The sequence below is a fragment of the Rattus norvegicus genome, chromosome 17 (genome assembly GCF_036323735.1).
Source record: "Rattus norvegicus strain BN/NHsdMcwi chromosome 17, GRCr8, whole genome shotgun sequence".
In the NCBI taxonomy this organism is placed as follows: domain Eukaryota; kingdom Metazoa; phylum Chordata; class Mammalia; order Rodentia; family Muridae; genus Rattus; species Rattus norvegicus.
In genome coordinates, this window is record NC_086035.1 from 60,871,041 (window position 1) to 60,897,970 (window position 26,930).

The 26,930-nt window shown below is 40.3% G+C and overlaps 1 pseudogene; it reads right to left on the bottom strand.

The window, feature by feature from the left end:
* Positions 1–1,330: 1,330 nt before the first annotated feature.
* Rpl11-ps8 (ribosomal protein L11, pseudogene 8) overlaps positions 1,331–26,930 on the bottom strand; it is a 54,222-nt pseudogene continuing 28,622 nt past the window's right edge.

A 26,930-nucleotide genomic window follows, 5' to 3' on the forward strand; every position in this document is an offset into this window, starting at 1 on the left:
TTAATGATGTTGAACTTGAACAAACTAACATGCTTATACAGTGCATGCTCCAGGTGCCATCATCACAATGAGGACAATAAAGACTTTACCACCCTGAAACACCCTTCAATTTCTTTTCTATAGGCCATCCCCAAGCCTTTGGCCCCAAGCAAACATCAGAATGTAACCTGTCCCCAAAAGTTAAATTTCTAGAATTTCATAATAATAGGCAATAAGTTAATTTTATGGTACAGCTTTAGAGATTATCTTATGTTGTTATAAAATCAGCCACACATTTTTAATTATATGAAAATGACAGAATGTGTTTACCCTTAACCTGCTGGTGTGGACTTAAAGGTGATTCTAGTTTCATCTGAGGTAGAGCTGCTGTCCTTAAGCACAGATGAGTATTTCTGTTTCTCTTAAACGTTTAAGGAGTAGCTGTCCTGGGCCAAATGAAAAGCATACCTCCTCACACAGTGCTCACACAGTCTCTCCTTAGTGCTAAATTTAGTATTACAATTGAGGACTCAATGCTTGATGATAAGTCTTCTCAGCACATCTTTACTTTGGGTTCATGAAAACACCTTTTGTTGGGCCTATTAACTGTTTGACTTCTTAGCATTGAGTTTTAATAAAGTTTTGTATATTCTTTATATGGAGTTATTTATCAGGTTTCTTCCTCTCCTCTCTTTTCCCTCTGTTTTTTTTCTCTCTCATACTCAGACATCCATATCCAGGACCATGTAAGAAAAACAAGAAGCCCTAACCAGCGCATCAACAAAGCAGTAGATCCGCGTGGATGGAAGTCTTCTGGTGTACGTGAGCGACGGGACAGGACACTTTTCAGGTCTTTACCCTCACCATCCTGCAGCTAGCCCTGTTGCAGATGATTCAGCATCTGCATAACTCCAGCACAGGTGAGGGATCACTCCTGGAGACATGGGGGTAGAAACAGTGTGGTCATTTGGTGAACACAATGAGAATCACAGTGAAAGCTGTAGGGATTCTGGAGCTGAGCCGCCCAGCAGGAAAACTCTACAAACGACATGGAATAGGTGAAGAGTGCTAGCGGAGTCACCATGAATCTGGAAGTGACCGGGACAGTTCGGTTCCTTTTAGCAATGCCAAGTCAGAGGAGCTATGCAGTGTCCATCCTGAAGTGCAGGTAAGTATGAGACCAAGGCTACAGGGCATGAGCCAGGACAATAGGTAGCCTGGTTCATCATGCTTGCTGTCATGTTTACCCAGACAGCTCTCTACCAGTTTATACCTGTCCTTGTCCCCCAACAGTCAGATGAGGAGAAGAAAAGGTCAAATCTTGCTTTCAGAATATATAGCTGCTTTACGGTCACACGCCACACTGGCTCTAAAAACGAGAAAAAAGGAGACAGGAAATCTTTTTAAAAAGCAGAGAAATGGAAGCAATGGCCCAGGTCATCTACTTATATGGAGACAGAAATGATCAGACATAAAAATGTAAGGATGGTGCTTTGCCCTACAACATAGTGACCAAATGTTTGGTTAGATGTTGAGATGAAAAGGCACTGAGAATTTTGATGCAAGTCGACTGGAAACAGTCTGGGTATATGGATGAATTTACAGGAGAGAGAATTGGGTATTCACAGGCCAATGTTAATGAAGAACCTCTGCACACCAGGCAAGACTGAATCATTTCATTGTGAGTCACTCTGATCACTACTCAGTGATCCTGTGCATAAACTGAGCTGTTGGCATTCTCCTCTTTGCCAAGGCCTGTCTGACTGAAGTCTCTGAATTTACTTTTGGAGATACCAACTCATATGGAGACCTTTGCTGCTGGCTAGTGTGTTGCTCAACACACACACACACACACACACACACACACACACACACACACACACTTATCCATTTCCAGAGCTTTCTTACGTCTACAGACCCTGGCAAAAGACGCTCTTAAGAGACTTGTGAGGACCTGAAACACAAGTGTCAGTGGGCCAGGTCACTTCCTCTCACTGCAATGGGTTCAGGATCATTAAATCAACTGTTCTATCACACATTGCATTGCAAAAAGCAACTGAGTTCTGAGAAGCCATTTTTTTCTTATTTTATTATTTGCAGAAAATGTTGCGATGAACAAAGTCCAGGGTCTTGACTGTGCTTAGCATACTCCTGCACATCCATTCCTCAGAGCACATTCTTGAAATACAGCTACAGTATTTCCACAGAGGAAATTTTCTGTATTATACACAGTAATATGTGTCATTGCACACCAGAGACCTCTAAAACGCTGTAACTCAGGGGTAAGCATAGAAAAGTCTATGGAGAAAGCAGGAGGATGCAGCTTCACTCCCAGAAGTCCTCTAAGGATCCCTGGGATTGTTCCTCCTCTGATGCCAAGTGGCACAAGGTATTCAAGTCTCAGTCAGCAAGGAAGGCTACCTGTGGGGCAGCTTAAATTCATGTCCACTTTCTAAAAGAAAAGAGGAGACAGACTCATTGAGGGAAGGAAGTTGGTATCAGCAGGAGCAGGTTGCACTGACACACAAACACACAAGCATACAAACACACATGCCAAATATACACAGGTACACATACACACAGAAAAAGCGTGTATAACAGATGAGTACATGTGCACACATTTCTGTGTGCACAATCCCTAGGCAGTCAGGAAAATTGCTTGCGTGAAAGCTGAAGTTAGCTTTGTTAGTCTCTCTTTTCTACGACTCCCTCAAGGAAATGATGGGGTTACTAGAGAATGTCTCTGGAAAAAAAATCTGCTGTGCTGGGGCTGGGGAGTAACTGCATCATTGTGATTAAGCCACTGTACCCTGCAGCTCTGTTGCTGGGTGTAAGGATGCTTCGATCTTGCTTTTCCCTCTCTAAGACTCTTAAAACTTTTGTGAGTAGTCAATCTTCACCAATGAGAGTAAAGAGTACATTCTACACCCAGACTTTCCTCCTTCTTTCTTTTTCTCCTTGGCTCTCTGCCTCCTTTCTTTCCTTCCCTTCCTTCTATTGGAGGGTATAAATCCTCATCATGATCTGAAGCCTCATTACCTTCTTCTACTACTTCACCTTACAGTCATTTTACTGTGAGTTGACTGATCAGGTAATGTGACAAAGATACAAATTTTTCATTTTTTTCTATGTGGCTAGAGAACTCTGGATGGAGGACAGAAATTCATTTTCAATGTGATAATTTTATTGATTCTATTAGAAGTTCTCACAATGTTTTTGTTTTTTTAATACATTATACTGTTTCCCCAAACTTCTCTGAGATATACCTCTTACCTCCCTGACCATAAGCTCTATTACAAAACAATAGTTATAAAAACCCTATGGTATTGGTACAGAGACAGGTAGGTAGATCAATGGAATTGAATACCCAGAAATGAACCCATACACCTATGATCACTTGATCCTTGACAAATGAGCTAAAAATGTCTAGTGGGAAAAATATATTTTCAACAAATAGTGCTGGTTCAAACTGGCAGTCAGCATGTAAAAGAATGCAAATCCGTCCATTCTTATTGCCTTGTACAAAGATCAAGTTCAAGTGGGTCAAAGACTTCCACACAAAACCAGATACACTAAATCTAATAGAAGGGAAAGTGGGGAAGAGTCTCAAACACATGGCTACAGGGGGAAAGTTCCTGAACAGAACACCAATGACTTATGCTCTAACAATTAACAAATGGGATGTCATAAAATTGCAAAGCTTCTGTAAGGGAAAGGACACTGTCAGTGGAACAAAAAGGCAACCAACAGATTGGAAAAAGATCTTTACCAATCCTACATCCGACAAAGGGCTAATATCTAATATATACAAAGAATTCAAGAAGTTAGACTCCAGAGAATCAAATAACACTACTAAAAATTGGGGTACAGAGCTAAACAAAGAATTCTCAGCTGAAGAATCTTGAATGGCTCAGAAGCACCTAAAGAAATGTTCAACATCCTTAGTCATCAGGGAAATGCAAATCAAAACAACCCTGAGATTCTACCTCACACCAGTCAGAATGGCTAAGATCAAAAACTCAGGTGACAGCAGATGCTGGTGAAGATGTGGAGAAAGAGGAACACTCCTCCATTGTTGGTGGGATTGCGAACTGGTACAACCATTCTGGAAATCAGTCTGGAGGTTCCTCAGAAAATTGGACATTGCACTACCTGTGGACCCGGCTATACCTCTCCTGGGCATATACCCAAAAGATGCTCTAACATATAATAAGGGCATATGTTCCACTATGTTCATAGCAGCCTTATTTATAACAGCCAGAAGCTGAAAATAACCCAGATGTCCTCCAACAGAGGAATGGATACAGACAATATGGTACATTAACACAATGGAGTACTACTCAGCTATTAAAAACAATGACTTCATGAAATTTTTAGGCAAATGGATGAAACTAGAAAATATCATCCTGATTGAGGTAACCCAATCACAAAAGAATTCACTGTGTATACACTCACTAAGTGAATATTAGCCCAAAAGCTTAGAATACCCAAGATACAATTCACAGACCATATTAAGCTCAAGAAGAAGGATGCTTCAGTCCTTCTTAGAATGGGGAACAAAATACTCACTGGAGTTAAAGGGTGGGAAGGATTTGGCAGGAAGAAAGGAGGGTGAGGAGGAAAAAAGGGGGTGCAGGATTAACTATGGGAGGAGACAGGGATGATATACAGAGGGTCAGGAATTTGAACAGAGTTGTGTAGCAATGGGGGATGGGCAACTGGGGGTAGCAACCAGAAAGTCCCAGATGCTAGGAAAGCAAGAGCTTCCCAGGACCCAACAGGGATGCAATTAGCTGAAATGCCCAACGAAGGAGAAGGAGGACCTGTAGAGACCATATCCAGAGGTTAAGCAAGACCCCCAATTGGGGATGGGGCCACCCACTCATCTCTAAATTTTTTTTCATCTCTAAATTTTTAACCTGGAAAGCGCCTGTCTAAAAGAAATAAGGGGACAAAATGTGGGGCAGAGAATGAAGGAAAGGCCATCCAGAGACTGCCCCACTTGAGACTTCATCCCATATACATACACTAAACCCAGATAGTATGCCAAAGAGTGCTTGCTGACAGGAGCGAGCCTATTATAGCTGTCTCTTTAGAGGCTCTGCCAGAGCCTGATGAATACAGAGGTGGATGCTCCCAGCCAACCATTGGATTGAACATAGGGACACCAATGGAGGAGTTAGAGAAATGACTGAAGGAGCTGAAGGGGTTTGCAATCCCATAGGAAGAACAATAATATTGTCCAGCCAGATTCCCCAGAGTGCCCTGGGACTAAACCACCAACCAAAGAGTACACATGGAGGGACTCATGGCTTCAGCTACATATGTAGCAGAGAATGGCATGGTTTGGCATTGATAGGAGAAGAGGCCCTTGGTACTGTGAAAATTTGATTCTTCAGGGTAGGGGAATGCAGGGCAGAAGGTGGGAGTGGGTGGATGGAAGAAGGACCACCCTCATAGAAGCAGAGGGAGGGGATGGGATGGGATGGGGGAATTGTGGAGGGGAAACCAGAGAGAGGATAACATTTGAAATGTAAATACATAAAATATTCTGTTAATAAATGAGTAAATTGAGTCTTGTTTATAGCTAGTGAGAAATAAAATTTGAAGTCATCTATGGGAGGTCAGTCAGATGTGGTAATAGAATGAGAAGAGTAAAAGTGCAGAAGAATTTAAAAACTCAGTAACCTTGGGTAATGTATTGAAAACAAATGCCATGCAAAGTAGGGTGGGGTGGGCAACTGCTCACTCTCCCTGGCAAAGGTTCTGGGTTAGAATTCTCTCAAATAAAATCCATAAGAACCTAGCTGTATGTGTAGACCAGTGGGAAGATGAGAGTGGGTAAATTAATGAATTCTTCTTAAATATATTATGAACAATATTGTACAACAGATCTCCCATCCCAGGGGAGTATGCAAAAGCTTCACAGAACAGACTTGGCAAATTAACCACAAGTGATGTAATAAAAATCATCATACAAGAAGCATCATTCTAAATTTGTCTGTAAAGTGAATGGGCTTAAAATCCCCAAAGGGAGCTTTAAAAGGTAACAAGTCCATCAGAATGACATGGGCAAAAAGCAAAAACAGTGAATACAGAGGACTATAGGAAGTTTTTAGACCAGGCTCATATATCTACTCCCAGCACTCAACAGGCTGAGGCAGGTGGATGTCTAGAGTGAAAAGTAAGCTTAAAATACATACTGAGTTCTATGGGATACAGATTAGTGGCCTGTGTCACAGAAATAAATTCCTTTTAGGTCTGAGAAATTAATTATATAAGAAAAAGAAAAATTATAACCTGGCAGTAGAGTGTAAATGTCTGTCCTAGATTCAGGCATTTCAGTTAGGGGCATTGGTTTGGAAAGTCTGGGAGATGAGGCTGTTAGTTGTGTTATGACAATCAGGGTATCTTAGTCAGGGTGTTTTACTGCTGTGAACAGACATCATGACCAAGACAACACTTATAAGGACAACATTTAATTGGGGATGGCTTACAGGTTCAGAGGTTCAGTCCATTATCATCAAGGTGGGAACATGGCAGCATCCAGGCAGGCATGATGCAGGAGAAGCTGAGAGTTCTACATCTTCATCTGAAGGCTGCTAGAAGAATACTGGCTTCTAGGCAGCAACGGTGAGGGTCTTAAAGCCCACACCTATACTACATACCCACTCTTACAAGGCCACATCTACTGCAACAGGGCCATACCTTCTACATTGCTACTTTCTGGGCCAAGCATGTACAAACTATCACACAGGGTTTGCTGTAGTTGCATAGCTGTGTTCTGTAAGTGCAATATTGCCCTGAATTGTATTTACTGTGTTCTTACACTGGCCTTTAGCCATCTGGTTGTCCTTGGTGTAGCAGCTATTGGGAAGGCAGGCCTAACCTGGTTGTTTCTAGTGCAGCAGGCCTCTTGTAGATAATCTTGCGCTGTACAATGGACCCCAAGGAGCAGTGCAAGTCTCAGAGCATCTGGCCTTGCCCCAGTGGTCATGGTATGCAAAGGATAGGGAGCAGGGTTGGGAGTGGGAAGAAGGGTCTAACTTGGATGTTTCTGGTGTTGCAGACTTGGTGAAGAGGTGAGGAAAAGTGGCCAGACAATGAAGCTCCAGGGGGAAAAAGCAAGCTGCTCAGGGCAAATGGGCTTGCCAAGGGAAACTCTGTGGGCCAGGAAAATGAAGTGGGAGGAAATCTAACCCTCATGTTCTTGGTGCTTTTAGCCTAGTGAAGGCAGGTGGAAAGAGGTCCTGATATATATGCAAATTATATATTAAATGTTTTATTTAATTATATCAAATATATAAATATATCAAAATTAATCAAATAGATTGGGAAGGACACTTCATACTCATCAAAGAAAAAAATTATCCAAGATGACATCTTAATTCTGTACATTTGTGACCTAGAGGCAAGGGCACCCACATTAGTAAAAAACAACAACAAAAAATTACTGAAGCTTAAATAACAGACCTCCTACACGTTACTAGTGGGAGACTTCAACACCCTACACTCACCAATGGACAGGTCATTGAAAAATATCTAAACAGAGAAATAATGAATGGAACAGAATTTATTAAACAAATGGACCTCAGAGATATCTCCAGAACACTTCAACAAAACACAAAATATATAGAATATATATAAGAATATATATAAGAATATATATAAGAATATATATATATATATATATATATATATATATATATATATATATATATATATATTCTTAGCATGTCAGGGAACCTTCTCCAAAATTTATCATGTAATTGTTCACAAAGCAATTGTCATCAAATAGAAGCAAGTTAAAATAACTCCTTGTATCTTATCAGACAACCATGTATTAAAGTTGGACTTCAACAAAAACAAAACAACAGAAAGCCTACAAACTCATGGAAGGTGAACAACTCTCTACTCAATGATCACCATGTTAGAGAAGAAATAAAGAAAGAGACTAAAGATGTTCTAAAATTCAATGAAAATGAAAGCACAACCTGTGGGACACAATGAAAGCAGTGCTAAGAACCAAGTTCATAGCACTAAATGCCTTCATAAAGAAATTAGAGAGTCCTCATACTAGCAATTTAAAAATATACCTGAAAGCTCTAGAAAAAGAAGAAACAAATATACACAATAAATAGACAGCAGGAAATAATCAAAGTCAGGGCTGAGATCAATAAATTAGAAACCAGGGGACAATACAAAGACTCAACAAATTTCAAGAGCTTGATCTTTGAGAAAATCCACAAGATAAACTAACCAAAAGGCTGAGAGATAGTATTAAAATTAATGAAATCAAAAATGAAAAGAAAGATATAAAAATAGACCACAGAAAAATCAAAGAATCATTAGGTTTAACTTCAAAAGCCTATAGTTAAAAAAACTGAAAATCTAAATGAAACGGATGATTTTCTAGATAGATATAACTTATCAAAGTTAAATCAAGTTCTGGCAAACTATTTAAACTGTTCTATAAACTTAAGGAAAGAGAAGCACTTATTTTACTCTAAAAGTATCTACAACATACTTTTATCTCAACTAAAATATAGCCCAGTGCCAAATGATTTTAACCAGAATTCTACCAGACTTTCACAGAAGAACTATCAAACTATTCCACAAAATGAAAACAAATTGAACATTGTCAAACTCATTCTATGCAGCCAGGTCACAGTCACCTTCATACCTAAGTCACACAAAAAAACTCAACAAAGAAAAAGAATGTGAGATCAATCTACCTTATGAATATTGATGTAAAAATACTCAATACGGAACTTACAAACCGAATCAAGAACACACCAAAAACATCATCCACCATAGTTAGTTGGCTTCATCACAGGAAAGCAAGGATGGTTCAATATATGAAAATCTATCAGTGTAATCTATAATATAAACAAACTGAAAATAAATCACATGATCATCTCATTAGATGCTAGAAAGGCCTTTGACAATATCCAATACCTCTTCATGTTAAAAGTCTTGGAGAGATCAAGGATACAAGGTGCATACTTAAACATAATAAAAGTGATATACACCAAGCAAATAGCCAACATCATATTAAGTGGAGAGAAGCTTGTTAGCTTATATAGGGAGAGGTGCTGGTAGTAAGTTGTGGTTCCCTAATTGGTTCTTGATTTAGTCAATAATGGAGGCCAAAGCCAATTGCTGACTTCCAGGTCCCAGAAGGAAAAAGAGACACAGAGAAAGAGAAAGGGCTGTTTGGCCAGGCTTTTTAAGGACAACCATGAAACAATCATGTAAGATCTCAGGGAAGCTAGAACCAGTGGCCTCCACCACTGGGTACCCAAGAAGGTCGGTGGAGGCTAACTGATACAGGCTAGCTGATAAGTTTAGGGCAGGAGATTCTGTGCCCAGCAATTGTGCTAGTAGGTAGATTCTAATGTAATAAAATTGAGTGTTTTTTATCCACAGAGCAAAGGTGGGTAGAGAGAAAAGCCTGGTCGATGATGGTGACTTGGCAATGCTAAGTAGGGAGGAACAATAGAGAAATTAAAAGTGAGCTGGTTGAACAGAAGCTCCCAGGAAATCAACCTGGAAGGAACAAAAAAGAAGCCTGTAGTGGGACTGGTGATAGACAGTCGCAGAACTCAGCCTGGAGGGGCCAGAGTGTGGGCCATGGTCATGGCAAAGGCAGAGTGTGATTTTAAAATTACGTGGAACAGTCCTAGATGTTTTTAAAAACCTACTTTCCGTAGGGCTCTTAAACACTTCAACCTACCTTTTAGCTCACTTATCAGAGGTAGAGAAACAAGAAGGTTAACAGAAAAAAGGAGTTGTGGACCTGGTTGGAAGTAATTCTTTTGGGCGATTCCATTTTTCATTGTCAGCATTCCAGCAGTCATGTTGAATAGCAAACGCCAAATACAAATTAGTAATGGTGGCGCTAATCAGTAGAAACAGCAAGTCTCAGGCAAATCAGCACAAGTTAGCAGAAGCTGCCAGAGTCAGCTGGAATATCATACGGAGTTCTTTTGTGCTTTGCTCGCTAGGAAGAAGAGCAAAGACCAGCGAAGAAGCAAGTATATCAAAGAAGTGAAGTATTGTATAGCCTAGCATAGCAATGCAAGAGCATCCTGTCACTGTTTATGAGGCTTCATTTATATTCTTTCTAGCAATCACATGCACTCTCAAGTGTCTATGTTCAACAAAACATCATATGACCTTTCAAAGGTCAGAGTCCAGAAAAATATCACATACATGCCCTTTCACAAAGGCTTCTGGAAAAAAAAATCAAGTGACACAACTGAGTTATTAAAGAAACCAGAGAATGTTATGTAAGAAACTTAAAGCAATTACACTAAACTCAGGGACAAGATGAAGCTGCAACATAGTACTTGAAGTTCTAGAGAGAAATGAGAAAATTATTGGAGATCACAGGGATACGAATTGGAAAGAAAGAATTCAAAATGTTGCTATTCATGGATGATGTGATAGTGTATATTAGTGATCCCAAAAAATTCTACCAGAGGACTTCTACAGCCAATAAACATTTTCAGCACTGTGGCTAGATAAAAAGTATCTAAAACAAAAAAATCAGTAGCCCTCTTTTATACGAATGATAAACGGACTGAGAAAGAATTTAGGGAAAGAATATCTTTCACAATAACCACAAATAATATAAAATAACTTGATATAACTCCAATCAAGCAAGTGAAAGGCATACATGATAAGAACTTCATGTCTCTGAAGAAAGAAATTGAGGAAGTTATCAGAAGATTGAAAGACCTCAGTGAAAATGGCCATTTTACCAAAAGCAACCTAGAGATTCAATGAAATCCCCATTAAAATTCCAACATAATTCTTTATAGACCTTGAAAGAGAAATTCTCAATTTCATGCGGAAAAACAAACAAACAAACAAACAACAAATAAGCAAAACAAACAGTATAAGCAAGACAATCGTGAAAATAACTTGGGGAGGAATCACCATTCCAGACATTAAGTTGTATTGCAGAGCAACAGTGATTAAGAATTACATTGTATTTGCTAAAATCAGACAGGTTGATCAACAAAATTGAATTGAAGACTCAGAAATAAACCCAAACACCTATGAACACTTGATATTTGGCAAAGAAGTCAAAACGATACAGTGGAAAATGAAAGCATCTTCAAAAAATGGTGCTGGTCTAACGTGATGTCTGCCTGTAGAAGAATAGGTCTATATTTATCATCTTGTGTAAAACTCATGTCCAGGTGGATTAAAGAACTCAATATAAGACTGGATCCATTAAATCTAATAAAGGAGAAAGTGTGGAACTCTGTTGAACGTTTGGGGCAGGAGACAACTTCCTAAACAGATCATCAATGGCTAAGAAACTAAGATCAAAAATTGTTAAATGGAACATCATGAAACTGAAAAGGTTTTGAAGGCTAAGGATACTATCAATAGGCCAAATGGCAGCCTGCTGAATAATAAAAGATCTTTACCAACCTACTACATCCAACAGAGAATTCATATCCAAAATACATAAAGAACACAAGAAATTAGACACCAACAGACAAACTAATCCAATTGAAACATGGAGCTAAACAAAGAATTCTCACAAATGGAATCTAATGATGGAGAAGCACTTAAAGAAATGTTCAACATCCTTAGTTATGAGAGAAAAGCAAATCAAAAGGACTCTGAGATTCCATCTTATAAACATGAGCTTGGGTAAGATCAAAGACTCAAGTGACAGCACATATTGATGAGGATGTGGAGCAAGGTGAAAACTCTTCCATAGCTGTGGGGAGTGCAAACTTGTGCAACCTCTTTGAAAATCAATTTGGCAGATTCCCCGAAAATTGGGAATAGTTATGTCCCAAGACCCAGGTATAGCATTCCTTGGAATATGCCTGAAAAATGCCCCACTATACCACAAGACTTATTCAACTATGTCTATAGCAGCTTTATTAATAATACCTTTAGAACTGCAAACAACCTAGATGCCCCTAAACTGATGAATAGAAAAAGAAAATGTGGTACATCTACACAATAGAAGACCATTCAGCTAGTAGAAACAAGAACATCATGAAATTTGCAGGCTAGTGGAAGGAACTAGAAAATATCATCCCGAGTTAGGCAACCCAGACACAGAAGACAAATATGGTATATACTCACTTATAAGTGGAAATTAACCATAAAGGATAACCATGATACAATCAAGAGCTCTAAAGAAACTCAGCAGGAAGGAGGGCCCAAGGGAGGTTGTATGAATCTCACTTTGATGGGGAAACCAAATAATGATTGGAGGTAGATGAAGAGAGAAAAATAAGTGGGAGAAGGGTTAAGGAGGGGAATGGGGATAGGGTTCAAGTGTGGGATAGAGGGGGCACAAAGGGGCTGGGAGTGAGAATTCAAATCTGCAGGATTCATCTCTAGGACTAGCTGGAGACCTGGGATTGGGGGAGATAAAGAATGTCTACAGGGGTGACGTCCTACTAGTTGGAGAAACGGAGCTTGAAGTGGCTAACTCCTGTAGCCACATGGGACTTCTAGTGGCAGTAGAATGACATCAACCCACCAACAAAACCTTCAAACCAAACTTTGCTCTGCTTCCAAAGGCACTGAGTTAAAGACGGAAGGGATGGGCAAGCAATGACTGTGTGAACTTGTGGCCCCTCCCATGGGGACAGCCTATCCCTGACACTATTAATTCTCTTCGGCTGTGCTTGCAGACAAGAATATAGCCATCTATTGCCTGAGAGGCTTCATCCAGCAGCAGATAGAAACAGATGACCCTTAACTAAATATCAGACGGAGCTCAGGGAGTTTAGTAGAAGAGTAGGGATAGACTTGAGCCATCAGGAGAGGTCAAGAACACCACAAGTAGACCTACAAAGTCAACTAACCTGGGCCTTTGGGAGTTCACAGAACATCACCAGCCAAAGAACACTCGAAGGCTGGATCTAGCTCTCCTACACATTTGTAGCAGATGTGCAGCTTAGTCTTCATGTGGGGCCCCTAACAACCGAAGCAGGGGCTGTCTCTGACTGCTGCCTTCTACTGAATTCCATTCTTCTAACTAGACTTTCTGGTTGAGCCTCAGTGGGAGAAGATGTGCTTATTCCTGCTGGAACTAAACTAAATGTCCTAGGGCAGGCTGGTACCCAATGGAGTTTTCCTTTCTCTGGCAAGAAGGAGAAGGGGTAATGGGTGGAGGGGGATAGGAGAGGGACTGTAATCAGGATACAAGGTGAATTAATAAAAAAATTAGCACAGGAATATAGGCACACTGAGCTCACATACATTTTGAATCATAGTTAGCCCAATTTTCACATACAGATTTAGGAATCTGGAATTATGAGAGGCTTCCACAATGCCCAGCAAAGACTTGTTATTTCCTCTGTTTTTCCTTATATGCATTAGCACTTTGGTAAGAACTGTTATACTGAGATAAATGCACTAAAACATCAAGAAAATGTAGAAAGTAGAAGAAAGAAATGTTAGAGACCTCAATGAGTAGTCAGATCTCCTCCTCCTCCTCGTCGTCCTCCTCCTCCTCTTTGTCCTCCTCCCCCTCCTTTTTCTGCTTCTGCTTCTCCTCCTTATGCTTCTTTTTCTATCAGTAAACAAAATTAATAGAGGTGGCAGCAGCAGCAGCAGGAGCAGCAACAGCGGCAGCATAATAGATGTGTACGTGTAATGATGAAGAGTTTTCCAACTCAGGAACTATGACTTCAAGGCACCTTGTGATTTATGTTTTCAAAGGCAATGGGAAAGATTCAACTCATACTAGAAAAAAACAACAAGTCCATCAATATTGAAATGTAAATATCATGGGATAAAGAAGCAAGAATCAGGAACATTTTATCCCAATGGAGAAAAATGCTATTTCTTTTCTTTCTTTTTTTTTTTTTTTATTAACTTGAGTATTTCTTATATACATTTCGAGTGTTATTACCTTTCCCGGTATCCGGGCAAACATCACCCTCCCCCCTCCCCTTCCTTATGGGTGTTCCCCTCCCAACCCTCCCCCCATTGCCGCCCTCCCCTCACCAGTCTAGTTCACTGGGGGTTCAGTCTTAGCAGGACCCAGGGCTTCCCCTTCCACTGGTGCTCTTACTAGGATATGCATTGCTACCTATGAGGTCAGAGTCCAGGGTCAGTCCATGTATAGTCTTTAGGTAGTGGCTTAGTCCCTGGAAGCTCTGGTTACTTAGCATTGTTGTACATATGGGGTCTCGAGCCCCTTCAAGATCTTCCAGTTCTTTCTCTGATTCCTTCAACGGGGGTCCTATTCTCAGTTCAGTGGTTTGCTGCTGGCATTCGCCTCTGTATTTGCTGTATTCTGGCTGTGTCTCTCAGGAGCGATCTACATCCGGCTCCTGTCGGTCTGCACTTCTTTGCTTCATCCATCTTGTCTAATTGGGTGGCTGTATATATATGGGCCACATGTGGGGCAGGCTCTGAATGGGTGTTCCTTCAGTCTCTGTTTTAATCTTTGCCTCTCTCTTCCCTGCCAAGGGTATTCTTGTTCCCCTTTTAAAGAAGGAGTGAAGCATTCACATTTTGATCATCCGTCTTGAGTTTCATTTGTTCTAGGTATCTAGGGTAATTCAAGCATTTGGACTAATAGCCACTTATCAATGAGTGCATACCATGTATGTCTTTCTGTGATTGGGTTAGCTCACTCAGGATGATGTTTTCCAGTTCCAACCATTTGCCTACGAATTTCATAAAGTCGTTGTTTTTGATAGCTGAGTAATATTCCATTGTGTAGATGTACCACATTTTCTGTATCCATTCCTCTGTTGAAGGGCATCTGGGTTCTTTCCAGCTTCTGGCTATTATAAATAAGGCTGCAATGAACATAGTGGAGCACGTGTCTTTTTTATATGTTGGGGCATCTTTTGGGTATATGCCCAAGAGAGGTATAGCTGGATCCTCAGGCAGTTCAATGTCCAATTTTCTGAGGATCCTCCAGACTGATTTCCAGAATGGTTGTACCAGTTTGCAATCCCACCAACAATGGAGGAGTGTTCCTCTTTCTCCACATCCTCGCCAGCATCTGTTGTCCCCTGAGTTTTTGATCATAGCCATTCTCACTGATGTGAGGTGAAATCTCAGGGTTGTTTTGATTTGCATTTCCCTTATGACTAAAGATGTTGAACATTTCTTTAGGTGTTTCTCAGCCATTTGGCATTCCTCAGCTGTGAATTCTTTGTTTAGTTCTGAACCCCATTTTTTAATAGGGTTATTTGTTTCCCTGCGGTCTAACTTCTTGAGTTCTTTGTATATTTTGGATATAAGGCCTCTATCTGTTGTAGGATTGGTAAAGATCTTTTCCCAATCTGTTGGTTGCCGTTTTGTCCTAACCACAGTGTCCTTTGCCTTACAGAAGCTTTGCAGTTTTATGAGATCCCATTTGTCGATTCTTGATCTTAGAGCGAGAGCCATTGGTGTTTTGTTTAGGAAATTTTTTCCAGTGCCCATGTGTTCCAGATGCTTCCCTAGTTTTTCTTCTATTAGTTTGAGTGTGTCTGGTTTGATGTGGAGGTCCTTGATCCACTTGGACTTAAGCTTTGTACAGGGTGATAAGCATGGATCGATCTGCATTCTTCTACATGTTGACCTCCAGTTGAACCAGCATCATTTGCTGAAAATGCTATCTTTTTTCCATTTGATGCTTTTGGCTCCTTTGTCAAAAATCAAGTGAACATAGGTGTGTGGGTTCATTTCTGGGTCTTCAATTCTATTCCATTGGTCTATCTGTCTGTCTCTGTACCAATACCATGCAGTTTTTATCACTATTGCTCTGTAATACTGCTTGAGTTCAGGGATAGTGATTCCACCTGAAGTCCTTTTATTGTTGAGGATAGCTTTAGCTATCCTGGGTTTTTTGTTATTCCAGATGAATTTGCAAATTGTTCTGTCTAGCTCTTTGAAGAATTGGATTGGTATTTTGATGGGGATTGCATTGAATCTGTAGATTGCTTTTGGTAAAATGGCCATTTTTACTATATTAATCCTGCCAATCCATGAGCATGGGAGATCTTTCCATCTTCTGAGGTCTTCTTCAATTTCTTTCTTCAACGTCTTGAAGTTCTTATTGTACAGATCTTTTACTTGCTTTGTTAAAGTCACACCGAGGTACTTTATATTATTTGGGTCATTATGAAGAGTGTCGTTTCCCTAATTTCTTTCTCGGCTTGTTTCTCTTTTGTATAGAGGAAGGCAACTGATTTATTTGAGTTAATTTTATACCCAGCCACTTTGCTGAAGTTGTCTATCAGCTTTAGTAGTTCTCTGGTGGAACGTTTGGGATCACTTAAATATACTATCATATCATCTGCAAATAGTGATATTTTGACTTCTTCTTTTCCGATCTGTATCCCCTTGACCTCCTTTTGTTGTTTGATTGCTCTGGCTAGAACTTCAAGAACTATATTGAATAAGTAGGGAGAGAGTGGGCAGCCTTGTCTAGTCCCTGATTTTAGTGGGATTGCTTCAAGTTTCTCTCCATTTAGTTTAATGTTAGCAACTGGTTTGCTGTATATGGCTTTTACTATGTTCAGGTATGGGCCTTGAATTCCTATTCTTTCCAGGACTTTTATCATGAAGGGGTGTTGAATTTTGTCAAATGCTTTCTCAGCGTCTAATGAAATGATCATGTGGTTTTGTTCTTTCAGTTTGTTTATATAATGGATCACGTTGATGGTTTTCCGTATATTAAACCATCCCTGCATGCCTGGGATGAAGCCTACTTGGTCATGGTGGATGATTGTTTTGATGTGCTCTTGGATTCGGTTTGCCAGAATTTTGTTGAGTATTTTTGTGTCGATATTCATAAGGGAAATTGGTCTGAAGTTCTCTTTCTTTGTTGTGTCTTTGTGTGGTTTAGGTATAAGAGTAATTGTGGCTTCGTAGAAGGTATTCGGTAGTGATCCATCTGTTTCAATTTTGTGGAATAGTTTGGATAATATTGGTATGAGGTCTTCTATGAAGGTTTGATAAAATTCTGCACTAAACCCCTCTGGACCTGGGCTCTTTTTGGTTGGGAGACCTTTAATGACTGCTTCTATTTCCTTAGGAGTTGTGGGGTTGTTTAACTGGTTTATCTGTTCCTGATTTAACTTCGATACCTGGTATCTGTCTAGGAAATTGTCCATTTCCTGAAGATTTTCAAGTTTTGTTGAATATAGGTTTTTATAGTAAGATCTGATGATTTTTTGAATTTCCTCTGAATCTGTTGTTATGTCTCCCTTTTCATTTCTGATTTTGTTAATTTGGACACACTCTTTGTGTCCTCCCGTTAGTCTGGCTAAGGGTTTATCTATCTTGTTGATTTTCTCAAAGAACCAACTTTTGGTTCTGTTGATTCTTTCTATGGTCCTTTTTGTTTCTACTTGGTTGATTTCAGCTCTGAGTTTGATTATTTCCTGCCTTCTACTCCTCCTGGGTGTATTTGCTTCTTTTTGTTCTAGAGCTTTTAGGTGTGCTGTCAAGCTGCTGACATATGCTCTTTCCTGTTTCTTTCTGCAGGCACTCAGCGCTATGAGTTTTCCTCTTAGCACAGCTTTCATTGTGTCCCATAAGTTTGGGTATGTTGTACCTTCATTTTCATTAAATTCTAAAAAGTTTTTAATTTCTTTCTTTATTTCTTCCTTGACCAGGTTATCATTGAGTAGAGCATTGTTCAATTTCCACGTATATGTGGGCATTCTTCCCTTATTGTTATTGAAGACCAGTTTTAGGCCGTGGTGGTCCGATAGCACGCATAGGATTATTTCTATCTTTCTGTACCTGTTGAGGCCCGTTTTTTGACCAATTATATGGTCAAGTTTGGAGAAAGTACCATGAGGAGCTGAGAAGAAGGTATATCCTTTTGCTTTAGGATAGAATGTTCTATAAATATCCGTTAAGTCCATTTGGCTCATGACTTCTCTTAGTCTGTCTACGTCTCTGTTTAATTTCTGTTTCCATGATCTGTCCATTGATGAGAGTGGGGTGTTGAAATCTCCCACCATTATTGTGTGAGGTGCAATGTGTGTTTGAGCTTTAGTAAGGTTTCCTTTACATATGTAGGTGCCCTTGTATTTGGGGCATAGATATTTAGGATTGAGAGTTCATCTTGGTGGATTTTTCCTTTGATGAATATGAAGTGTCCTTCCTTATCTTTTTTGATGACTTTTAGTTGAAAATTGATTTTATTTGATATTAGAATGGCTACTCCAGCTTGCTTCTTCTGACCATTTGCTTAGAAAATTGTTTTCCAGCGTTTCACTCTGAGGTAATGTCTGTCTTTGTCTCTGAGGTGTGTTTCCTGTAGGCAGCAGAATGCAGGGTCCTCGTTGCGTATCCAGTTTGTTAATCTATATCTTTTTATTGGGGAGTTGAGGCCATTGATGTTGAGAGATATTAAGGAATAGTGATTATTGCTTCCCGTTATATTCATATTTGGATGTGAGGTTATGTTTGTGTGCTTTCATTCTCATTGTTTTGTTGCCAAGACGATTAGTTTCTTGCTTCTTCTAGGGTATAGCTTGCCTCCTTATGTTGGGCTTTACCATTTATTATCCTTTGTAGTGCTGGATTTGTAGAAAGATATTGTGTAAATTTGGTTTTGTCATGGAATATCTTGGTTTCTCCATCAATGTTAATTGATAGTTTTGCAGGATACAGTAACTTGGGCTGGCATTTGTGTTCTCTTAGGGTCTGTATGACATCAGTCCAGGATCTTCTGGCCTTCATAGTTTCTGGCGAGAAGTCTGGTGTGATTCTGATAGGTCTGCCTTTATATGTTACTTGACCTTTTTCCCTTACTGCTTTTAATATTCTTTCTTTATTTTGTGCGTTTGGTGTTTTGACTATTATGTGACGGGAGGTGTTTCTTTTCTGGTCCAATCTATTTGGAGTTCTGTAGGCTTCTTTTATGCCTATGGGTATCTCTTTTTTTAGGTTAGGGAAGTTTTCTTCTATGATTTTGTTGAAGATATTTACTGGTCCTTTGAGCTGGGAGTCCTCACTCTCTTCTATACCTATTATCCTTAAGTTTGATCTTCTCATTGAGTCCTGGATTTCCTGTATGTTTTGGACCAGTAGCTTTTTCTGCTTTACATTATCTTTGACAGTTGAGTCAATGATTTCTGTGGAATCTTCTGCTCCTGAGATTCTCTCTTCCATCTCTTGTATTCTGTTGGTGATGCTTGTATCTATGGCTCCTTGTCTCTTCCTTTGATTTTCTATATCCAGGGTTGTTTCCATGTGTTCTTTCTTGATTGCTTCTATTTCCATTTTTAATTCCTTCAACTGTTTGATTGTGTTTTCCTGGAATTCTTTCAGGGATTTTTGCGATTCCTCTCTGTAGGCTTCTACTTGTTCTCTAAGGGAGTTCTTCACGTCTTTCTTGAAGTCCTCCAGCATCATGATCAAATATGATTTTGAAAGTAGATCTTGCTTTTCTGGTGTGTTTGGATATTCCATGTTTGTTTTGGTGGGAGAATTGGGCTCCGATGATGCCATGTAGTCTTGGTTTCTGTTGCTTGGGTTCCGGTGCTTGCCTCTCGCCACCAGATTATCTCTAGTGTTACTTTGTTCTGCTATTTCTGACAGTGGCTAGACTGTCCTATAAGCCTGTGTGTCAGGAGTGCTGTAGACCTGTTTTCCTCTCTTTCAGTCAGTTATGGGGACAGAGTGTTCTGCTTTCGGGCGTGTAGTTTTTCCTCTCTACAGGTCTTCAGCTGTTCCTGTGGGCCTGTGTCTTGAGTTCACCAGGCGGGGTGCTGCCCAAGGGCTCTCTGCGGCGGCAGCAACCAGGAAGACCTGTGCCGCCCCTTCCGGGAGCTTCAGTGCACCAGGGTTCCAGATGGCCTTTGGTGTTTTCCTCTGGTGTCCGAGATGTATGTACAGAGAGCAGTCTCTTCTGGTTTCCCAGGCTTGTCTGCCTCTCTGAAGGTTCAGCTCTCCCTCCCACGGGATTTGGGTGCAGAGAACTGTTTATCTGGTCTGTTTCCCTCAGGTTCCGGAGGTGTTTCAGGCGCAGGGGTCCTGCCGCTCCTGGGCCCTCCCCCACGGGAGCCCAGAGGCCTTATACAGTTTCCTCTTGGGCCAGGGATGTGGGCAGGGGTGGGCAGTGTTGTGGTCTCTTCCGCTCTGCAGCCTCAGGAGTGCCCACCTGACCAGGCGGTGAGGTCTCTTTCCCACGGGGTCTGGGAGCAGAGAGCTGCTGTGGGTCGGGATCCTCGGGCGTGGGACCTCCGGCAAACACAGGACGTGCCCGGTCCTAGATGAACTCTGCCTCTGTGTGTTCCGATCTCACCAGGCAGCTCTCTTGCAGCAGACAAGTTGTTCTTACCTGTGGTCCCGAGGCTCAAGTTTGCTCGCGGGGTGCTGCCCAAGGGCTCTCTGCAGCGGCAGCAACCAGGAAGACCTATTTCTTTTCTTAATTTTGCCTTAATTTGAAAGATTCCATATTTGTTTTAAATATATATTATTAAATACAATTATTCACTAAGGTATAGTATTGCCTTGCTACCTAGAATTTTCATGTCGAGCAAACATGTAGAACTAGAGGATAGAATATCCAATTTAGACTATAATTGGTCTTTTCATTGAACAATAAGGAAGATACTGGGCAGCCATTGAGACCTAACCATCCTGCTTCCCTGAATATATTCCCCTCTATCTTCTTTGGATAGTCCTATCCTAGTTCAGGATCCTTACTATAAAGAAGTTTCTATGAAGTCTGTCTTCTCTCAGGCTGGCATGAGAAGCAGTTGCTGGAGGAAAGGAAATACTTTTGAAGCCTGGGCGATGAGAGCATCTTTTTTTTTTATTATTAACTTGAGTATTTCTTATATACATTTCGAGTGTTATTCCCTTTCCCGGTTTCCGGGCAAACATCCCCCTCCCCCCTCCCCTTTCTTACCCGTGTTCCCCTCCCCATCCTCCCCCATTGCCGCCCTCCCCCCAACAATCTAGTTCACTGGGGGTTCAGTCTTAGCAGGACCCAAGGCTTCCCCTTCCACTGGTGCTCTTACTAGGATATTCATTGCTACCTATGAAGTCAGAGTCCAGGGTCAGTCCATGTATAGTCTTTAGGTAGTGGCTTAGTCCCTGGAAGCTCTGGTTTCTTGGCATTGTTGTTCATAAGGGGTCTCGAGCCCCTTCAAGCTCTTCCAGTTCTTTCTCTGATTCCTTCAATGGGGGTCCTGTTCTCAGTTCAGTGGTTTGCTGCTGGCATTCGCCTCTGTATTTGCTGTATTCTGGCTGTGTCTCTCAGGAGAGATCTACATCCGGCTCCTGTCGGTCTGCACTTCTTTGCTTCATCCATCTTGTCTAATTGGGTGGCTGTATATGTATGGGCCACATGTGGGGCAGGCTCTGAATGGGTGTTCCTTCTGTGACTGTTTTAATCTTTGCCTCTCTATTCCCTGCCAAGGGTATTCTTGTTCCCCATTTAAAGAAGGAGTGAAGCATTCACATTTTGATCATCCATCTTGAGTTTCATTTGTTCTAGGCGATGAGAGCATCTTGCAGGCTGCTAAACTGGCTAACCCAGGCAGTTGCTGCCTTAACAACTGATCTGCAGGCATGGGCTTTGTCCCACAGGTGTCACTAGAGGCAGTCCCCAGGCTCTGCAGGAAGGAGCTGATGTTACTCCAGAGAGCTTACAGGCTTCCCTGGTCTTTCTTTCCTTTCTCTCCTGGCTGAGTTTACATCATGACACTGAATTGGTAACCAGCGGGTCAGGTGCTCACTGTTTATATTTACGTTAGTAGCCCAAGCCCTAACTGAAGATGAAGTCAACCCCCAGGAGATGCTCATGATTGCTATCTACACACATTTGTAGCTCAAGGAAAACCAACCGAACAAAAACAAGATAGTTGGGAGAGTATCTTCGAAATTCACTTCTGAACAACTTAACTGTAGAACTACCAGAAGCAGAGCAGAGGTATGTTGTAGACAGAAATCCAACAAGAGTAATTAAGATTTACCAGTGCTCAGGACACCTGATTCTCCAGGGGAAATGTAAATGGACCAGTCTCCCGGAGTCAATGAGGCAACTCAATGTCTTGGTATCAAATGTGGCTAGACTGTGACCAGAGCTTTATGAAGGGTTAAGTGATCTCACTGTTAAGAGATCTACAGCATGTTGGCATTGCTGCTCAGCACTGTATTACATTTATTTATTATTTTTTTAGAGATTTATTTATTTACTTTATGTATATGAGTACACGGTTGCTCTCTTAACACATACCAGAAAGGGGCATCGAATACCACTACAGATGGCTGTGAACCACCATGTGGTTGCTGGGAATTGAACTCAGAACATCTGGAAGAACAGTCACTGCTCTTAACCACTGAGCCATCTCTCCAGCCCTGTATTTCATTTATAAAACCTCATCTCCTGCTACAGAAACAGCCCAGTGCCCACTCTATGAACACTGGTATTTGTACACTATTTCCTCTACTTCTCTCAATCCTATACTTTTTAGCTGATCATTGACTTGCCAGCTTTACTTATCCCTCTCTAACAAAGGCACAGTGTGTCTCACTTCTCTAAAGAATACCCAAAACTTACCTTGCTCCCCTTACTCATGAGCTTGTTTTGGGCAATGCAAGTGCAGGCCCAATGCAATACCAGGCACCGATTGCTGCACTCCACTCTAAGAAGCATTTTGGTGTCTCCTACATTTCGTGTTGTGTCTCCTGACATTGAGCATACGTGATTTCCCTTTTACACTTTTGAGAGCTCACAGAGATCTCTTAGAAACCCAAGTTAATTCGTACTAGCGAGCACTGGTAACAGTTTTTAATGAAATCACTTCTGTTTTTATATTAGTAAGAAACACACTCTCTTTGTATGTGAGACACAACTTATTCCAAAACTCTGGAGATGGAGACGGAACCCAAGGGACTGCCTGTGGTGAGTAAGAGTTGTACCGCTGAGGTGAGGTACAACGCAGTCCTTAAGCATGAGTGGGTGGTGTTGTTGTTGCCAGTTTCGGTTTGTTCTTGAGACCCTTGCTAGACTAACCTTGAGGTCACTGCTATCCTTCTGCCTCAGTTTTCTAAGTGCTGCCATTTCTAAGCCTGACTTACCATAATGCTTCCATGATTCTTTTTATATTTAAATTTTTATGCAATATATTCTGATCATATTCTCTTTTCTCCCCCAACTCTCCTATATATGGTAGCATCAGACAGCACTTTCTAGCATGAATGCTCGTCAATAGGTGAAGCTTCTAGCAGTGCTTCAGCCTCTTGAGTGACAGAGTCTCAGGCTTCAGCCACTGTATCCAGAAACAGTTTATTGATTTTTTCTTTCTTTCAATGAAGAATGTTGCTAAATTGATCTGTTAGTCATTTGATGGGTTTATTTATTGTAACTGTAGTATTAAAATAGCCTAAATGTTCTAGCCTTTTATTTTTATGGACATAAGACTTTCTCAAATTTCTCAGACAGTGGGGGGGGGGGGGAGAGAGAGAGAGAGAGAGAGAGAGAGAGAGAGAGAGAGAGAGAATGAAGATGGAGACAGAGAGATGGTATATAGTAAAATTACAGTCTGCCAATGCCTGTGTTACAATTACTGTTTATCTATCTCAGCTCCCTAATTCATGCTGGTTATTAGCTATCTATCTTCATCTTTGTGTGTGTGTGTGTGTGTGTGTGTGTGTGTGTGTGTGTGTGTGTGTGTGTGACACTGTCTCTTTTGTTCATTGTTTGTGATTCTTGCCATGCTAGCCTTGAACTCAGAGAGATTTTCCATTTTCCTATGACCTCTGGTAACTGCTGCCCACTGATATCAGAGACTAAAGCAGTACCAATCCTGTGGTGATTCCTACATGCACAGAAGGGACCTTCCACACCTGAACGCTGCTCACCAAAATGCTTTGGCAAGCATTGCTATCTGAGACAAATAGAAAATCAAGAGCGGTTACATTACCCTTTGTTTGGACCCCTCAGTTATTTGAAACTATGTCTTGGAAGGCATGAACAAATGTCTACTCATCATAGATCCTGCATAGACAATCCATGATAGATCAAAGTAAGGATACCACCAAAGTGCAACTTGGTGAACCAATGAGTTTTGTGGAGGTCAATTGTGGGAGTACGGAGGATGGCTTACCAACAGGAGGAGAAATGATGTAAATCAACAGTATCACCAAAACCCCACCCCAGCTGAGGAGACTTGGAAACCTGACATGTAGTACACAACCACAGGAGGCTCAACGTCTTTTCAAACAGTTTGTCTGATTTCTGCTTTTCCTAGACAGCTTAGGTAGTCTAAACAGCTTATCTGAAAGTGTCTCTCAACTGTCCTTAGTGTTTCCCTATAGAATATCTTTGTGGTTGCTGCCTTCGTGGTTCTGCTTTGTAAGACCCCTCCCATATCTGCTTTATGTCTTCTAGCAAGTATTTGGAAATTCTTTTCTCTCTTGATAAGTGTGTCCATTATGAAGCCTTTCGTCGTTTTTATTACTTCTCATCTGAATGGTGTCTGATCAGTGAGGGGTGTTTAACATGTTGCATGAACTGTAATTCTGAAGGTATCAGGTTTCAATCTCATTCCTGGACACTTTTTCCTCCCCTTTCTTTTCCTTTTGTGTATTTAACCATAGGTTTTGTTACTGGTGGTTGGGGTCTAAACTTGGTGGTTTAGATTCTTAACTCTTATTCAAACAATTGAAATAAAAGTCCAACATCTTACAAAGTAGCAGGAACTTTATTAAATGTAAAACAATAAAACAGTTCAAAATACACCATAAAAGAGAGACATGGGCCATGTGAATGAAGATCCTCAAGAGCTCCGATTGCAGTTCAGGGTTTCTTTTTGTATCTTCAAAATTATGAAAAATTCTGGGGTCCCTAGGGGTATAGTTTGGATTGCTTTTTATTTTGATGGACAGATAAAATTATTATCATTTATCTACTGTGCATGTCCTTTCCAATAAAGCCTTTGATTTTAATTATGCATGTCCAATTATGCCTAGACAAGTCAGAGATTCTCACTAAAAGTCCATTTTGAGGACACAATTTACATTATTTCAGATGCACCCAAGTCAATTTATTTTAGATGTATTATGAATATTTGAATAGGAACTATCTAAGTTTGATTATCATTAGGGAAGAACATTACACTCTCAGGGATGGGAACGCTTGTAGCTTCAGGTTAGGGTCCTAATTTGCTAATAGATTGCTGGGTGTCTTATTCAGAGTGGTGTCTATGGGCAATGCATAAAATTAAGGGTCTCTGGCTGCTGAGTGCACTGTTCAGAGGGTGGCATGCTTAGTGGCCCCAGGTTGATAGGTATCCTTGGGCAAGCATGGCTCATTTTTATTTCTTCATCTGTTTTATTGGGAATACTTCTAGACTTTGGCATGTCCACAGTGAGGACTCATAGATACTCTCAAACCCACTTCTGGAGACACTTCAGAAGTTACTGTCCATGGGCAGCTAAAACAACACTTTCAGTGTCACCAAGATGCTGGCATATAAAAGCACTTTTTTGAATAGGTATATCTTTTTATTTTATTAAATCAACAAAATTTTTTAACTATGTTTTTATAACAAAACACATTTGTATTATCACCTTGGCCTTTTGTGATTTTAAAGGTTTACACATTATTTGAGTGAATAATTTCATAATGATAATATTAGCCTAAAGTCATTTTTCAAATTATTTTTCTCCAAGTATCTGAAAAGAATATTTATTTTTCAGTTTTGATTAAACTGATTTTCTTGACAGGGGGGAGCACATATGTGATACAACAGACGTGTGGACTTCAGAGGATAACTTGTAGAAGTTGGTTCTCTCCTTCCACGATGTGGGTCCCAGGATAGAACTAGATAGTCATTTTGTGGCAAGTGTCTTTCCTGCTAAACTATGTCTTGGGCCCATACACAGCTCTTTAAACAGCTGATTTTCCTCACTGTTTTTTTCTTCAAATAATTTACGGTAAATGTGTGGGGTTTATTTTAGGTTAACCTGGAAAGCTGTGGTCCTGCAGCTGGGATTTTTTCCATATCCTCTGGAGTTCACTGTTCAGTGTTTCGATGCTGGCATTTATGGGTTTGCTGATTGATAGTTATGAATATTCATATTTATGAGTTCCCTTTATATTTTCCTATTGAGCTTATAAAATTAACCATTCAATTCGTTGTTTTATCTTTAATTTTATTTAGTTCATGTTAAACTTCCTCATTTTGATGCATTTTAAAAGATTCTTTCATCTTTTCTGTTGTTATCAATCTTTCCATGCCATTTAAGTTTGGGCTATCATTTCTGGAATACATGATTTCTAAACCATATTTGACAGCTTTTTCTTTTTATTACTAATGTAAATATATAGAGAGATATATAGATATACATTTATTTGTGTCATAAGTCATCAGATTAGTTTTATATTTGATCTTAACCTAAAGTTGCTTTTTTTCTTTTTTAGTTTTGTGTAACAACTGCACATGTTTCCCTGACTTTTGCACCTCCAGACATCTTCAGGAACTATATGCTACGGTACTTGTATAAATGATTGTTTCAGTGTCTAATTGTAAATTTCCATTTCTCTAACTTCTAACTGAATCATTTTCAAATACATGCTTGTTTTCGACAGAGTCTGGAAGCTTCCAAGTTTCCTCTGCCTAACTCTGATGCAAAGGTTCTCACTGCCCACTGACTGCTAATAGTGCTATTAGTTTTAATCAGATAGTTTTTCTGTCAGGTAATGATAGCATTTCCATCAGCTTTCCTTATTCTGAACCTCTGGTTTTTCCGCCACCTTCCCCAGAAACTGAGTAATGGCTCTGTTTATTTTAGCCAGCACCTTTGTTGGTTGGTTTGTTTGTTTCTGGATTTACATGCCCACTTTAAGCCCTTCTATAAGCTTCTATTTGATGACTCTTTTTTTTTAGGACGGGATGGTTTGTGATATAAATAAGTACAATTTTTAAGAGTGTTTGGACACATTCTTATAGTTTCTCTCTAAGAGATGTAAGTCTTGTGAG